The sequence below is a fragment of the Strigops habroptila genome, chromosome 6, assembly GCF_004027225.2.
Source record: "Strigops habroptila isolate Jane chromosome 6, bStrHab1.2.pri, whole genome shotgun sequence".
Lineage (NCBI taxonomy): Eukaryota > Metazoa > Chordata > Aves > Psittaciformes > Psittacidae > Strigops > Strigops habroptila.
In genome coordinates, this window is record NC_044282.2 from 53,029,557 (window position 1) to 53,045,253 (window position 15,697).

Below are 15,697 nucleotides of genomic sequence, written 5' to 3' on the forward strand. Positions count from 1 at the left end.
GCCCATGTCTCCAGCGTCCAGCCTAGAATGGGGCATCTCAGGACTGAACCAGAGAAGCAGCCCGGCAAGAGCAAGAGCACTACGGGAGCTGGACAAAGTGTCCAAGAGCTTGCCATCTCCTGCAGCCATCAAGCTTACACATGGATTGTCTGGTAGTTACTTCAGAATGTACAAACTCATATAAATGCTGTAGTCCCAACTCCCACACTGGAAGCAATAAATCCGTCAGGTTACGCAGAAAGTGGACCCAACAGCTGCTGGACTCCTGAGGCTGCTGTGCTTCCCAGTGCGCCACTGGGGATGCCCTCGCTGCGATGGAGGAGGGAGGATGAGCTCTCTCACATGAGGTTGTATTACAGTTGTCCAGTGCTCGAGTGACTTGTGACCTCCCTCGGTTGAGCTCAGCTTGGGGAGGGCCGCCTCCCCCTGTTGTCACTGTCCCGGCATCACAAACGTTGCCACAGCTGAGTGCTGGTGACACCACAGCTGGTGACAGCCCTGTGTCACACCTGCATCACAAACACCAGCAGCTACATGTGTGGGGCCAAGCAAGGCGGGGCAGGCTTTGCCCGCAAGCTGCCTGTGAAGTGGGAGGCTCTGGAGCTGTACAGGAAGAGCACGTGAACGCTGGCTGTGTCCGCCTGCTCCTCCTCAGTCTCTCCTTGGCTGTCTCTCACACGCTACAGGCATGGCTGGCATGCCATACGAAATGAGCGAGTTGCTCAGCCAAGTGGTCCTTCCTCTTTTCCTGGGGTTGCTGTTGCCGGTGGTTTGCTACAGCTTCACAGTGGCCATTGGCGAGGCCCAGGTAGGAGTCATTGCTGGTGCTGAGCCGAGCCCTGGCTGGCAGGGTCAGGGGGCAGCAGGGGCCCAGGAGCAGCCCCAGGGGTGGGCTGGGGGGTTCCTGCCTGGCGGGGGAGGCCATTTCCCAGACGGACCTGACCAGCCTGGGCCAGGAGACTCGAGGCAGGCCTGGCCCTGGAGGGGCTCGGGTTTCTGCTGGTGCCACCAGGATGGTGGGGAACGTCCACTTCTTACCCACTGCTTCCTGTGCCTGTGTAGGAAAGAAGACCAAAGAAGCGCCAATGCAGAGGCAAGAAGGGACATGGCAGAGGTGAGCAGCCCCTGGGCAATAGCAGGTACCCTGCAAAGACACCCCCTGGCCCCACACGCCCACCATCCTGTCCAGGGATGCCCCATCCATTCACTCTCTTTCCTCTGCCCACAGCCTTTGTCCTCCTGAAGTCTTCACATCTATCAAGGAAACGGTAAGTGGAGCTGTCCCTTCTGGAGCACAACAGCCCCCTCCGGTATCCTTCCTACCAGGGAGGTCCCACTAAAAGTGCCCTCTGCCCTCTGCAGCTGCCCCATACAGCTGGAGATGAAGTGCATGTATAAAACAGTCTATCAGTTCACGAGGACCATTGAAGACATAACCAGACACCTGGACACGTGAGGCCACTGAGAAAGGGATGGCGGGCATGGACTACCACTTGGGGAGGGCATGGAGAAATCCATGGACCTAAAACGTGAGGGGACATGCCCTTATGGAGGGACGGACCTCCATGGTACAAAGCTGACACAGTCCACCCCTTTTCCTGGTGCTGAGGAAGATGCTGTGCCCAGCAGGCAGGGAGGGGGACTAGGGTACACAGTGACGGGGATCCCAGGGCAGTAACAGAGCCTGCAGTGTCCTTCAGGGCAGGAAGGATAGGCCTGGGGAGTGCTGGGCTTAGGCTTTTTTTTGTCCTCACAGGCTAGACTGGGAGATGCCTGAGAGGAGCAACAGCTCCTGGACTACCATCACAAACAGTGAAGACCAGTCCTGTTCGAGGGTTTCTCTGTCTCCTTCAAGTGACAACAATTCCATCATGGCAAGCAATGTCAAGGAAGCGGACAGATGCCTTGAGGCTGGCAGCATGCAGCAGCACAAGCAGGATCTCCAGAGCCAGCTGAGTGCTCCCACTGCAGCTCTAGAGGAGAGTGACATGCGCTCCGGGAAAATGGAGAGGCCTGTGGCACACCACAAAAGCCAGCACACTGTGAAGACCCTCAACCCAGAAAAGAAACTGCTGCAGAAACAAGGCCTGCCAGCCAAGGTGGATCGGACTCTGCAGGATGTCACAGCATCAGCTTCTCCATCATGGCAGCCACAGAAAGCATGTGACATGATGGTGTTGGCGTTTCCCATCATACGAGACCCACCCCTGCTGGACAGGGCTGTGAAAAGGCAGCTGGAGCAGCACATTGTAAAAATGAAGATCCAGCGGTGCTATGGGCTGCCAACCAAGGTCCTGGAATATGAGGGGAACTTTGAAGACATGGCCCTAATACAAGAAGCTGCGCAGCCTCCTGCTATGGAGAGGTGCAGTGTGCTGCCCTACTGCCCTCCCTTTGACCGCCGGGACGGGCGCACTCAGAGCAAGAAGGCAGCAAGACAGCGCCCAGGTCCACAAAAATCATCTGCAGACCTTGTGGACACGTGCTCAAGAGGGATACCAGCTCCATCGGCTCAGCCACAAAAAGCACGTGACGTGTTGGTTTTTCCCGCTGTACGAGACCCACCCTTCCTGGACAGGGCTGCAGAAATGCAGCTGGAGCGGCACATTGTAAAAATGAAGATCCAGCGGTGCTATGGGCTGCCAACCAAGGTCCTGGAATATGAGAGGAACTTTGAAGACATGGCCCTGATACAAGAAGCCGCGCAGCCTCCCGTCATGCAGAGGTGCAATGTGCTGCCCTACTGCTCTCCCTTCGATCGCTGGGACAAGCGCACTCAGAGCAAGAAGGCAGCAAGACAGCGCCCAGGTCCACAGAAATCATCTGCAGACCCTGTGGACACGTGTTCAAGAGGGATACCAGCTCCATCAGCTCAGCCACAAAAAGCACGTGACGTATTGGTTTTTCCCGCTGTACGAGACCCACCCTTCCTGGACAGGGCTGCGAAAATGCAGTTGGAGCGGCACATTGTAAAAATGAAGATTCAGCGGTGCTATGGGCTGCCAACCAAGGTCCTGGAATATGAGAGGAACTTTGAAGACATGGCCCTGATACAAGAAGCCGCGCAGCCTCCCGTCATGCAGAGGTGCAATGTGCTGCCCTACTGCTCTCCCTTCGATCGCTGGGACAAGCGCACTCAGAGCAAGAAGGCAGCAAGACAGCGCCCAGGTCCACAGAAATCATCTGCAGACCCTGTGGACATGTGTTCAAGAGGGATACCAGCTCCATCAGCTCAGCCACAAAAAGCACGTGACGTATTGGTTTTTCCCGCTGTACGAGACCCACCCTTCCTGGACAGGGCTGCGAAAATGCAGTTGGAGCGGCACATTGTAAAAATGAAGATTCAGCGGTGCTATGGGCTGCCAACCAAGGTCCTGGAATATGAGAGGAACTTTGAAGACATGGCCCTGATACAAGAAGCCACGCAGCCTCCCGTCATGCAGAGGTGCAATGTGCTGCCCTACTGCTCTCCCTTCGATCGCTGGGACAAGCGCACTCAGAGCAAGAAGGCAGCAAGACAGTGCCCAGGTCCACAGAAGTCGTCTGCAGACCCTGTGGACACATGCCCACGAGGGAAACAGGCTCCTGTCCAGTCTGGGACAGCAGCATTCCTGGGAAGAGCAAAAGAAATGGCCCAGCAGGATGAGGAGACACCCCCATGGAAAAGGAAGCGTGGGGAACTAGCTGGTGGCAGCAAGGCTGGCAAGGAGACCCTGCCAGGCACCGCTGGAAAGGAACAGGGCCCTGGGACAAAAGGGGATGTGCACGGTCCTTCCCTTTCTGGCCAGGCAAAGTGGTCAGTGCCACAGAGCGAGGGAGCCCCACAGGGGCAATCAGGCCAGGGATCAGAGAGCCCCAGCATCTCCTGCGGGCACATGGGGCCACCAGAGCTGCCATTGGAGAAGTGTGTCCCTGTGCGAGAAGCAGACCACTCCCTGGAAGGCCAGAGCAGCTCCAGCGGGGATGTGGGGACACCTGAGCTGTCAAAGGTGGTTGCTCCACTAAGCAAAAGCTCCCCACAGGCACAAAGCCCCTCCTTTGAGAAGAGACCCTCAGCTGTGCCACTGTCTCCAGGCTCTGCAGGGACCAATCTTCTGGCCCCCTTCCTCAGTGTCCTCAATGATTACTTCAAGACCAGGCAAGCTGCTGTGGACCTGTGGAATCGGCTGAGGCCTTTATGGCATGAGCTGTACCCAGACAACGCAGAGCTCCCCTTGCAGAGCCACAGCCCTAGAGGAGCAGAGAAGGGCAAGGGAAGTGCCCAGGACAGAGCCAGCTCCAGGAGACTCTGCCCCGAGTGCAGCAAAGCCCCACATCACTGCCACACCATCATACAGAGATCTATTTGTGAGTTTGAGTGGCCTCAGCCACAGAGTGCTGCCACCAGGTACTACCCCACAAGACCATCCATGTCGCTCGGATCTGAGCGTGAGGCACACAGGAGGGCTGAGGAGGGCAGAAGAGCTGAGACACAGCCCTCAGAAGCGAAGAGAGAGTAGCCAGCCTGCAGGGACATGCTGTAGAGCAGCAGCCAGGGCAGCACGGCTGCAGCAGGAGGCAGAGCAGAGGAAGCAGCACTTGTTTTTCCTGCCCATCTCAAGCTGGGGCGTTTTGGGCTCTTCCTGCGCATGGGGCTGCTTGAGCTGATCCAGTGACCCCATGTACTTAAGAGTACAAGGACTTCTTGAAACATGTCTGCTTTCTGGAATGAACAAGAGAGTATACGTCTCCATGAATGTCATTAATATAATCGGGGGGGGAGGGAAGGGGGTGTGAAAAAGATTTAAACACTCTTGCTGAAACTTCAGTATGCTTTCTCACTCCCTGGCTGTAATACAGTCCTTGCATGCCTGATGAAGCAGGAGCAAGGGCTGGGCACTAACCACAGCACAGAAGGCTGTGTAACTGGCCTTTGGAGGGAGGGGAAGAGGTTATAGTGCCCTATGATGATTGTACCATGATGTCTCTCATTTGTCTTACCTCATTCCACATGGGTGAATGCAATGGAAGGGTGCTGGAGGACTGGTGGGGGCACAAGGAGACTTCTCAAGAGGCAGTTATTAAATAACATGCAGCATCCTGACTGGCCAGAGGAATGGTGGTATGCAGGGTTTATTTTCCCATTTACCAATCTGGGGATCAGTGTAGGAACCCACTGCATGGGATAATTTCAGACCTTTTTCTCTGAGAGGTTTTCTAGACAAATAGTAATTTCTTGCTCAAGGCAGGTTTACGTTGCCCCACGCGAAGAAAACGTGAGGAGCCTGAGGCAGCCTAGGGTTCCTCAGGAGAAGGATGGTCTGAAGCATGTGCCACTGGGGTAACAGGATGACAAGCTGGAGCAGGCAGTAGAGGCAGTGTTGCTTGGTAAGAAGGGAAGTGAGCTCAATGCACAGAAAATGTGCGCTTTTCAGAGCAGTTCAGCTTCTCACATTACAGTAACATACAAGTTCCTACCCCAGCCTAAATTGCCTTTTCCACTCAGGAGCCAGGGTGAGGACATGGCTTCAGGAAGTAGAATAGAGCCACAGAAGCTGGCTGAAGGTTCCCACCTTCAGTCCCCAAATACAGGGACATGACTTCCAGAAAGCTGCACTGCCTTGTTCCCAGTGCTCAGCTCTCCATGATGTACTCATCAACAAGCATTATGAGTCTGAAGGAGCCTCACTTATGTATGTGAAAGAGACTGTTGGTTGCTGACTTGCAGTCGGCCATGTGACACAGGCCTGGAGCAAATCAGTGAATTCAGAAGCCAGACGAACGTATAAAGAGAGATTTTTCTCTTGGGAAGGCAAGGGTGGGGCAGAGGACATGGTAATTACATGTTCTTCATGAGTGCTTCATTTCTTCCTGTGCGCAAAGCAGCTTTGGAGGAAGCATTCCTATTTGTGTACCTCTCATTTGCACTGCCTTTCCCCCCTATACTGGGGGGATGCTGTTCTTTTTCTCCTTCTTCTCTTAAGCTCTTCAGTTTTACTACCTCTGAGAAGATCTGGGAGGAGAACTTGGAAATTGAGTGCAAGAACTATGCTTTAATGAAGGCCTATGCAGAATAAGGTGGAAGGAGAAAAGGATTACGCTAATGGATGGTGGGTTTCTGTTCAGTAAAAAGCAAGAGAACTTGCCACAGCCTTTAGCTGTCATCTTGGCAATGAGCAAGGGTGTCCTTGCTCCTCACTGGCCTAAAGTATAATCACAGAGCCCTAAGTCACCATTTGGTATGATCTGCTTTGCCTCAGGTAGCAATGAAATAGTGTGGCTAAACTCTGTGACAGTGTAGGTGACACCCCCCCACCTGCGACCTGATTGTTTAGAAACATTGGCTGGCTCACCTCTACCTGTGAGACCTCAGTGGACCATGGTCCTAGAAGTGGGGGAGGTAGAAGACTGCCAGAGGAAAAGCTATGGTGCATCATGATAGCAAAGTAAACAGGCCAGATGTAGGTAGCACAATGCTGAAGAAGAATGGAACAGAAACCCACCTCCTCAGTAATAAGCAGCAGGCTCAAAGGCCCTCAGTGTTTGGATGTGATTTTCCCATAGACATGTTTTTACAGCTGTGGTTAATGTGTGACTAATCCTTACTGTGGAGTAACCACAGAACCACTCCTTAGAGCTGTGCAAGCATACATAGCTGTGCTTCAGCAGTAGGGGTTTTGTTTGAAAGTTGAAATGGTAACATACAAAAAGAATATTTAAAACCAACACCACTCTTGAACAGGGCTCTAATCATTTATGTCATGCCCAAGAAACTTCTAGCTAGGCTTCAGTTTACAACTAACAAAAAAGACAAACCACCTCCGAAGAGCAATAAATAGTTCAAAGGCTTCTGTTTTCAGGCAGCTGCCATCAAACATTAACTGCAGTATTTGAGCAGGAAGAGCAGACTCAACCAGCATTTTCAAGCGTATATGCAAACTGTCTTTTCCTCCACAGGTACACTAATAGCAATTATAATAAAGCCACATTTTCAGTCTGCATAAAAGGCAGGTAATGTAGCTCCAAAACAATCATATTTTCCCCCGTGCCACCCCGAGAACAATAAAACTCGAAGAAGACCTTCTTGACCCATTGCTCAGGGTCATGAAGTCTGAACACTCAACTGCTATTTGAAGTTATTAATAAAGTTGGCTTCAGGCTTGGATATACAGAATGAGAAAGGACTGATTCCTCCATCAGCAAGGCTGTGTTCTGCATGTAGCTGCACGCAGAGTCCTACTCACCTCATGTGGCAGTCCCTGAAGGGCTGGCCAGACCCTGGTGTCCATTCAGAGCTGGGCTGTGAGCTCTCTCACCGTCGAGGATGGATGATTAAGATGATTTCTGATTGCTAGCAAAGGTAGCTTTTCAGATATCCTCCAGGTATGGATGGACAAATAATTAGATGGGCCATCCACTCACTCGATTGTGATACATGGCAAACTTTCTCTGTTTATGCAGTCTCAGCTTTGAGGGCTTCTAATCTGTGTTGGGTTTATGGGTTTGGGGGTTGTTTGTTTTTTGTTGTTGTTGTTGCTTTGTTTTGGTTTGGGTTTTTTTAAGACGATAATGTTTTTCTATGGCCTTTCGAAATTATTTCAGTCTTAATTCCAGGTGGTTTGATTTTGTTCTGCACAGAGACTATCCAAAGTTTTAACACTTTTAAGCTTTCCTCAGCTAAGGTCTTGCATGAGGAAGTCTGGATCTAGCCATTAGAAAAACAAAAAAAACTACGTGATTCCTATAGGCTGCACATTGGCTGGTGTGGTGCAGCAGGGAATGGCATCCAGCACACTGCCTAGGCAGAGCAGCAGCAGGTGCATGTGCTCATGCTTAGGGAGCCACAGCAGCCTGGAGCATAGAATCATAGAATCAACTAGGTTGGAAAAGACCTTTATGACATCAAGTCCAATCTTTACTCCAGAACTGCCAAGTCCACCACTAAAACTATGTCACTGAGGGCCTCATCTGCGCTGTTTCTAAACACTTCCAGGGGCGGTGATTCCACCACTGCCCTAGGCAGCCTATTCCAATACCTCACCACCCACTCTGTGAAAAAACATTTCCTAATATCCAATCTAAACCTCCCCTGGTGCAGGTTGAGGCTGTTACTTCTTGTCCTATCCCTTGTTACTTGGGAAAAGAGACCGACCCCCACCTCACTACATCCTCCTTTCAGGTAGTTATAGAGCAATAAGGTTCCCCCCCGAGCTTTCTTCAGACTAAAGAAGCCCAGTTCCCTCAGCTGTTCCTCATAAGACTTCTCCCAGAGGAGCAGCCCCTTGCTCTTAGCACCTACTAATTCCAATTCTGATGGGAATCAGGAGCCATTGCCTTGCAGAAAAGACACCTTGTTCAGAAGTTGCATTTCTCAGCTACAGCTGAGTTTCTGCTTGCTTTGCCACACTAAGAAAACAGCCAGTGTCACCTAAGACACGAGTTCCCAGGCTTTGTTTAGAGGGAGAAGCACACTGATGGCATCAAAACTTTCTTCCATGCTGTCCAAGTCCTTTCCTCAGCATTTTCCCCCACCTTAATCATCTGCAGCAGCTTCTACCTCTGTGTGTAAGGAAGGAAGGAACAGGCTGGCTCCTGCCTGTCAATTCCAGAGACAAGGGAGGTGTGACAGGTTTTGGTGGTGGATTTTTGGATTTGGTGTTTTGGTTGGGGTGGGTGGTTTGATTTTTTTTCCTGCATGCTATTTGGAAATACATTGCAAACCATGGTGGTACATGTACCACAGTTTGGGGACCCCTGGCTTGGTGGTGCATCTTAAGAATACATAGAATCATAGAATGGTTTGGGTTGGAAAGGACCTTAAGATCATCTAGTTCCAATCCCCCTGCCATGGGCAGAGATGCCTCACACTAGAGCATGTCACCCAAGGCTCTGTCCAACCTGGCCTTGAACACTGCCAGGAATGGAGCATTTACCACTTCTTTGGGCAACCTCAACCTTTCCCAGTGCCTCACCACCCTCACATGTGTCCCAAAATAGGATTTTGGGATCAGGAATGCTTTGATGGTTGGCTCAGCCAAGTAGGTGTTGATGCTGAGGACCTTTCTATACAACAGAATCACATGGCTTTAGTTAAACTGAACAGCTGTGTTCTGAGCTCCAATATCTATCCAAATGCTAATCTTTATTTTTAAATGGTGCCTATTTATTCTTTGCTTTATGCCATTTTGAAGTAGGATTTTCTACTTATAAAACCACTTTATATTTTCTGACTTTTTAAAAATGTAGTGATCGCTCTTACCTGGTTCCTGGTTTGATTCCTGGTTAGCACATACTTGTATGTGCATGCACGTAGATACACATAAGCACGTGTACATATACATGTGTGTTTACACGCACAAAGCAGAGTGCATTGGTCCCGGTTATGCTTTGTTATCATCCCAAAGAATGGTCCAGAAGGCTGCCCATCTGCTTTTCCCATGCTAGAGCACACTAGGGGAAGGAGAGTAAATAAAATATGTGATAAATAAGAGCAGACCATTGCCACTAGGGTAAGATGAGACTGACTGTGTGTGGAACTGGCTACAGAGCAATTCATAAACTCAGCACAGTTGATACCTGAAGCAGCACATTGCTCTAGATGGCTGTGTGCTGCATCATGCTCTCTCTGTCCCCATACTTCCCTCTTTCTTTGCTGTTTTTATGCTAGTGGGACTAAATCTTGTTAGAATCCAGCCTGGCTTATCTGCACTATGCTATAAAAATGGTAAGTAAAAACATCATGGTTTAAAGTTTGAATTAGGATTATTTTATTTTTTCAGGCATTGTTTGCAGAGGTGTGATTTGGAAAGTTTAAACAAAAAATAAGGTAAAAAAACAATAAAAATGAAGAAAGACAGTTTGAGGAAACAGGTTGGGGAAGACCTATTTCTTTTAACAGAAGTGACACTGACTTGCCTAATTAGCCTAATCTCTTAAAAGAGGTGGCTTCTGGAAACCTCCACCTGTGGCTCAACTGATCCTGTCTGTATTAAGCAGAGACCTTTCTACTCAGCTCATAGTGAAGTGGCCTGAAAAACTCCAATCTTAAGCTAGAGATTGTTAGCAGGAAAAACAGAGTAAGAGGTGAACAGGTTTTAACTGGTCTCTGTATTCTTTGCATAGGCTATTGGCTGAAAGACATCCTGTTAGCTCAGGAACATTTCATACCATAATCTTCCTGAATATCAAACTTTGTATTCAATCCATTTTCATCTCTTGCCCCCACCATTAATCATGGAATGGTTTGGGTTGGAAGGGACCCTGAAGATGATCTAGTTCCAACCCCGTGCCAAGGGCAGGAACATAGAATCATAGACTTATAGAATCATAGAATGGTTTGGGTTGGAAAGGACCTTAAGATCATCTAGTTCCAACCCCCCTGCCATGGGCAGGGACACCTCGCACTAAACCATGACCTCATAGCAGCCTTCCAGTATCTGAAGGGGGTCTATAAGGATGCTGGGGAGGGACTCTTCCTTGGGGACTGTAGTGGTAGGACAAGGGGTAATGGGTTCAAACTTAAACAGGGGAAGTTTAGATTAGATATAAGGAAGAAGTTCTTTACAGTGAGGGTGGTGAAACACTGGAATGGGTTGCCCAGGGAGGTTGTGGATGCTCCATCCCTGGCGGTGTTCAAGGCCAGGTTGGACAGAGCCTTGAACCACGTGGTTTAGGGCAAGGTGTCCCTGCCCATGGTTTGGGGGTTGGAACTAGATGATCTTAAGGTCCTTTCCAACCCTTACGACTCTATGATTCTATGATTCTATGTCGCCCAAGACTCCATCCAACCTGGCCTTGAACACTGCCAGGGATGGAGCATTCACAACTTCCTTGGGCAACCCATTCCAGTGCCTCACCACCCTCACTGTAAAGAACTTCTTATATCTAACCTGAACTTCCTCTGTTTAAGTTTGAACCATCTTCCACTAGACCAGGTTGGTCCAAGCCCCGTCCAACCTGGCCTTGAACACTGCCAGGGATGGGGCAGCCACAGCTTCTCTGGGCAACTTGTGCCAGGGCCTCATAGTAAACAGAAGGATCCTCAAGGTTTTTAGTTATATCAGTGTTTATAGTTGCCAGTTTCTTCTTATGTTTTCTTTTTCTTGCTCCCATATTATTCTTTAGCTTAAATTACTCATCTCCGTCTTTTATATTGTCCTGTACCATGACAAGCACTCAGACAGCAACTGTAGGACCCATCAGTCTGTGTTTTCCCAAGCTGAACAAACAAAACACCGTTAGTGTACTGTGAGAAGAGACTTTCCACTCCCACATCATTTTAAAGTTTTTCCTCTCTTCCTTCCCAACATGAATTAATCGTAAAGCGTGTAGGTGAGAGTAAGTGAAGAGCTCACTAGTTCCTTGTATAACGATACCCACGATGATGAGAATTCTGTTTGCTGGAAATGCCTTGGCTGCTACATCCTGTATTTATTTTTTTTTTCCCCTTTCTTACAGCTGCATCACACAGGTAATTATTCTAAAATTGACTAATTCACCTAGTCCTTTCTTCCCTTCTCTTATTCCCAGGTCAGAGCAGCAATCCCTGTTGTTACCCCCGCCAGTGCCTGACCTTGTCCTGTTGAAGTTGATCCTGTTACTTGTCAGAACATTAAAATACTTTACTCTTGATATTCCATTGTTGAGGCTGCCCAGATTCCCAGCAGCAATTGTAAATCCTGGTAGTCCCTTCCATTTCAGACAATATTTGGAAAAATGTACCCAGAATGAGGCCTTTTCTTCCTACTAACTCCCTGTCTTGCACAGCCTGCTGCAGGCTCCTCCTTAGTCCATTCCTCACCACTTTACAATTCTTCCACTAATCCCCAGATTCCTCCTTTTGATTATTCATTTCCTGTGTGGCACTGATAAATTGCTTTGCTGAAGTTCAATTAAATTGGATTGCCTTTGACTGAAAAACTGGCTATCAAAAAGCAGATCTGTTTAGTCTGGCACAATTTATGCTAGGTAAATAAATTTTTTATTTTATCTCACGTATCAGCATTCTATCTTTTTTCTATCCATCAGATCCTTTTGTAAGATCCTGCATACTGCAGAGGCCATACCTTTCCTCCCCTCTTTCCTTAGTGCAGACACTGCACTTCATCTTCAGCAGTTAAATCGCTGCCCTCTAATTTGACGAGCTTATTAAAAATGCTGTCCATCAGGCTTCTAGCTTTGTGAGCTAAATACCACCCCAGAATGTCAAGCAACTTGGGTTTGAGTCTCTATCTCATCTCCTGCATAGCTGAAGTTTTTTTGATTTTTGCTGCTACTTCAAATGGAGCAAATTTCACCCTGCACCTTTATTCCACTACTCATTTTCATCACTATACATACTAGTCCTGATGAATACTCAGATAGTCCTTTATGCAATGTCTGAAATAGCTTTTCTTCTCAGTACCCCCATAGAGCAGCCCTCTTTTTTCCTGTTCTCTATTTCAATTACAAGATTATACAGCCTTTGAGATTTGCTTCAGCTTCCTTTATAGGCTCTAATGCAACCTGACAAAGTGAGACTTGTGAAAAGTTCTCGTCTTCTCATAGTTTGCCTTCCTTGACATTTGGTGCATTTACACCCTCCAGCTCATTTTTCCAGAACAAAGAAGGGGTCAGATTTTCTGCCAGCCACATTCTTTGCATCTCACTTGTGAACAAGAGCAAATGTGATAATTTGGCATGGATGAAGAAGTCAGGAAGCACAGCAAACAGAAACGTGACTCAGGAAAACCCAGGCTAACGTGTGCCGGAATACGGAGGCAGGGTATCACTTCTACAGATTATTCTCTTACTACAGCAAAGTCTGTCTTAAGCGCACACTGAAGATCAGACACTGTGTTTTCACTTGTAACGGTTTTCACACAGAAATGTCCCATTTCCCTAGTGCTTCATTTTTTTTCAAGTTTAAGGGACTGGCAAAGTTGGCATGCAGTTTGAAAGCACTTTCCAGCTTTGTTTAGTTATGGAAGCAAAGTCTTCTAAACTCAATCCTTCGATCTGTTTGCCTGATCTCAAAACCTTCTGATTACCAAGATTCCTCCGAACATTTTCTGATGGGAAAACATACAGCCCACATGGTTCCAGTGCAAGCAAGAGGAGAATATAAACTAAAAATACAGTGGCTAGTTTACAGCTCAAAAAAACCTAAGTTTCTCACAGCTCAAAGCCTTGTAAAAGAAAATAGTTGTATAAGCTGCAGTACCGCCCACCCAGGCAGCAGCTTCTGACTTCCCTCTTCTGTACTGGACATTTTCCTCTACTTCTGTTTTGCTCCATCTCCTGCCACTCAAGCTGCAGCACCCCAGAGTAATTGATGCTGTACAGCAGAATACTTAGGACAGGCCTGCTCTGTTCTTCCTCCTTGGAGGTACAATCTCCAAGCTTGTCTTGGTAAGCACGTCTTAATACAAAGACTTGGAGCTGCCCTTCATGCAGCCCTCCCTGTTCTTGAACTCCTGGAGACAGAACATAGGTAGCTAGTGGGAGCCCTGTGGAAGACTTACAACTTTTTTCAGCTTTTTGAGGATGTCGACATACTGTACAAGCACAAAGAGCTCCCAAAATCACAGAATCATTAGGATTGGAAGGGACCTCTGGAGATCATCTAGTCCAATCCCCCTGCCAAGGCAGGGCCACCTAGAGCAGGTTACACAGGGACACATCTAGGCGGATTCTGAATGTCTCCAGAGAGGGAGATTCCACAGCCTTCCTGGGCAGCCTGTTCCAGTGCTCTGCCACTCTCAAAGTAAAAAGTTCTTCCTTGTGTTGAAATTTCTTGTGTTTTAGTTTATGGCCATTGCTCCTTGTCCTGTCGCTGGACACCACTGTAAGGAGTCTGGCACCATCCTCCTGACATATATAACTAACTAGCACCTTTGAGTTATTTATATGCACTACTGAGATCATAGAATCATAGGGGTTGGAAAGGACCTTAAGATCATCTAGTTCCACCCCCCCTGCCATGGGCAGGGACACCTTGCCCTAAGCCACGTGGTTCAAGGCTCTGTCCAACCTGGCCTTGAACACCGCCAGGGATGGAGCATTCACAACCTCCCTGGGCAACCCAATCCAGTGCTTCACCACCCTCACTGTAAAGAACTTCTTCCTTATATCTAATCTAAACTTCCCCTGTTTAAGTTTGAACCCATTACCCCTTGTCCTACCACTACAGTCCCTAAGGAAGAGTCCCTCCCCAGCATCCTTATAGACCCCCTTCAGATACTGGAAGGCTGCTATAAGGTCTCCACGCAGCCTTCTCTTCTCCAGGCTGAACAGCCCCAACTCTCTCAGCCTATCTTCATATGGGAGGTGCTCCAGCCCTCTTATCATCCTCGTGGCCCTCCTCTGGACTCGCTCCAACAGCTCCATGTCCTTTTTATGTTGAGGACACCAGAACTGTACACAGTACTCCAAGTGAGGTCTCACAAGAGCAGAGTAGAGGGGCAGGATCACCTCCTTTGACCTGCTGGTCACGCTTCTTTTGATGCAGCCCAGGATACGGTTGGCTTTCTGGGCTGCAAGCGCACACTGCCGGCTCATGTTAAGCTTCTCGTCAACCAACACCCCCAAGTCCTTTTCTGCAGGGCTGCTCTGAATCTCTTCTCTGCCCAGCCTGTAGCAGTGCCTGGGATTGCCCTGACCCAGGTGTAGGACCTTACACTTGGCTTGGTTAAACTTCATAAGGTTGGCATCAGCCCACCTCACAAGCGTGTCAAGGTCCCTCTGGATGGCATCCCTTCCCTCCAGCATATCAACCGAACCACACAGCTTGGTGTCATCGGCAAACTTGCTGAGGGCGCACTCAATCCCACTGTCCGTGTCACCGACACAGATGTTGAACAGGACCGGTCCCAACACCAATCCCTGAGGGACACCACTCGTTACAGGTTTCCAACTGGACATCGAGCCATTTACCACAACTCTTTGCGTGCGGCCATTGAGCCAGTTTTTTATCCACCGAGTGGTCCATCTATCAAATTGATGTCTCTCCAATTTAGAGACAAGGATGTCATGTGGGACAGTGTCGAACACTTTGCACAAGTCCAGGTAGATGACGTCAACTGCTCTGCCGCTGTCCATCAGTTCCGTGGCTGCATCACAGAAGGCCACCAAATTGGTCAGGCAGGACTTCCCCTTAGTGAAGCCATGTTGGCTGTCACCAACCACCTCGTTGTTTTTCATGTGCCTTAGCATGTTTTCCAGGAGAAACTGTTCCAAGATTTTGCCAGGCACAGAGGTGAGACTGACTGGTCTGTAGTTCCCCGGGTCTTCCATCTTCCCCTTCTTGAAAATGGAGGTTATATTACCCTTCTTCCAGTCACTGGGAACTTCACCTGACTGCCAAGATTTTTCGAATATGATGGACAGTGGCTTAGCAACTTCATTCACCAGCTCCTTCAGGACCCGCGGATGGATTTCATCAGGTCCCATGGACTTGTGCACGTTCAGGCTCTTAAGATGGTCTCGAACCTGATCCTCTCCTACAGTGGGCCTAAAGTCTTCATTTTCACAGTCCCTGCATTTGCTTTCCAAGACTTTCGTGGTGTGGTCAGAGCATTTGCTGGTGAAGATGGAGGCAAAGAAGTCATTAAGAACCTCAGCCTTCTCCAAATCCATGGTAGCCAGTTCTCCTGATAGCTTCTGGAGAGGGCCCACATTGTCCCTAGCCTGTCTTTTATTTGCTACGTATCTATAGAATCCTTTCCTTTTATCTTTTACA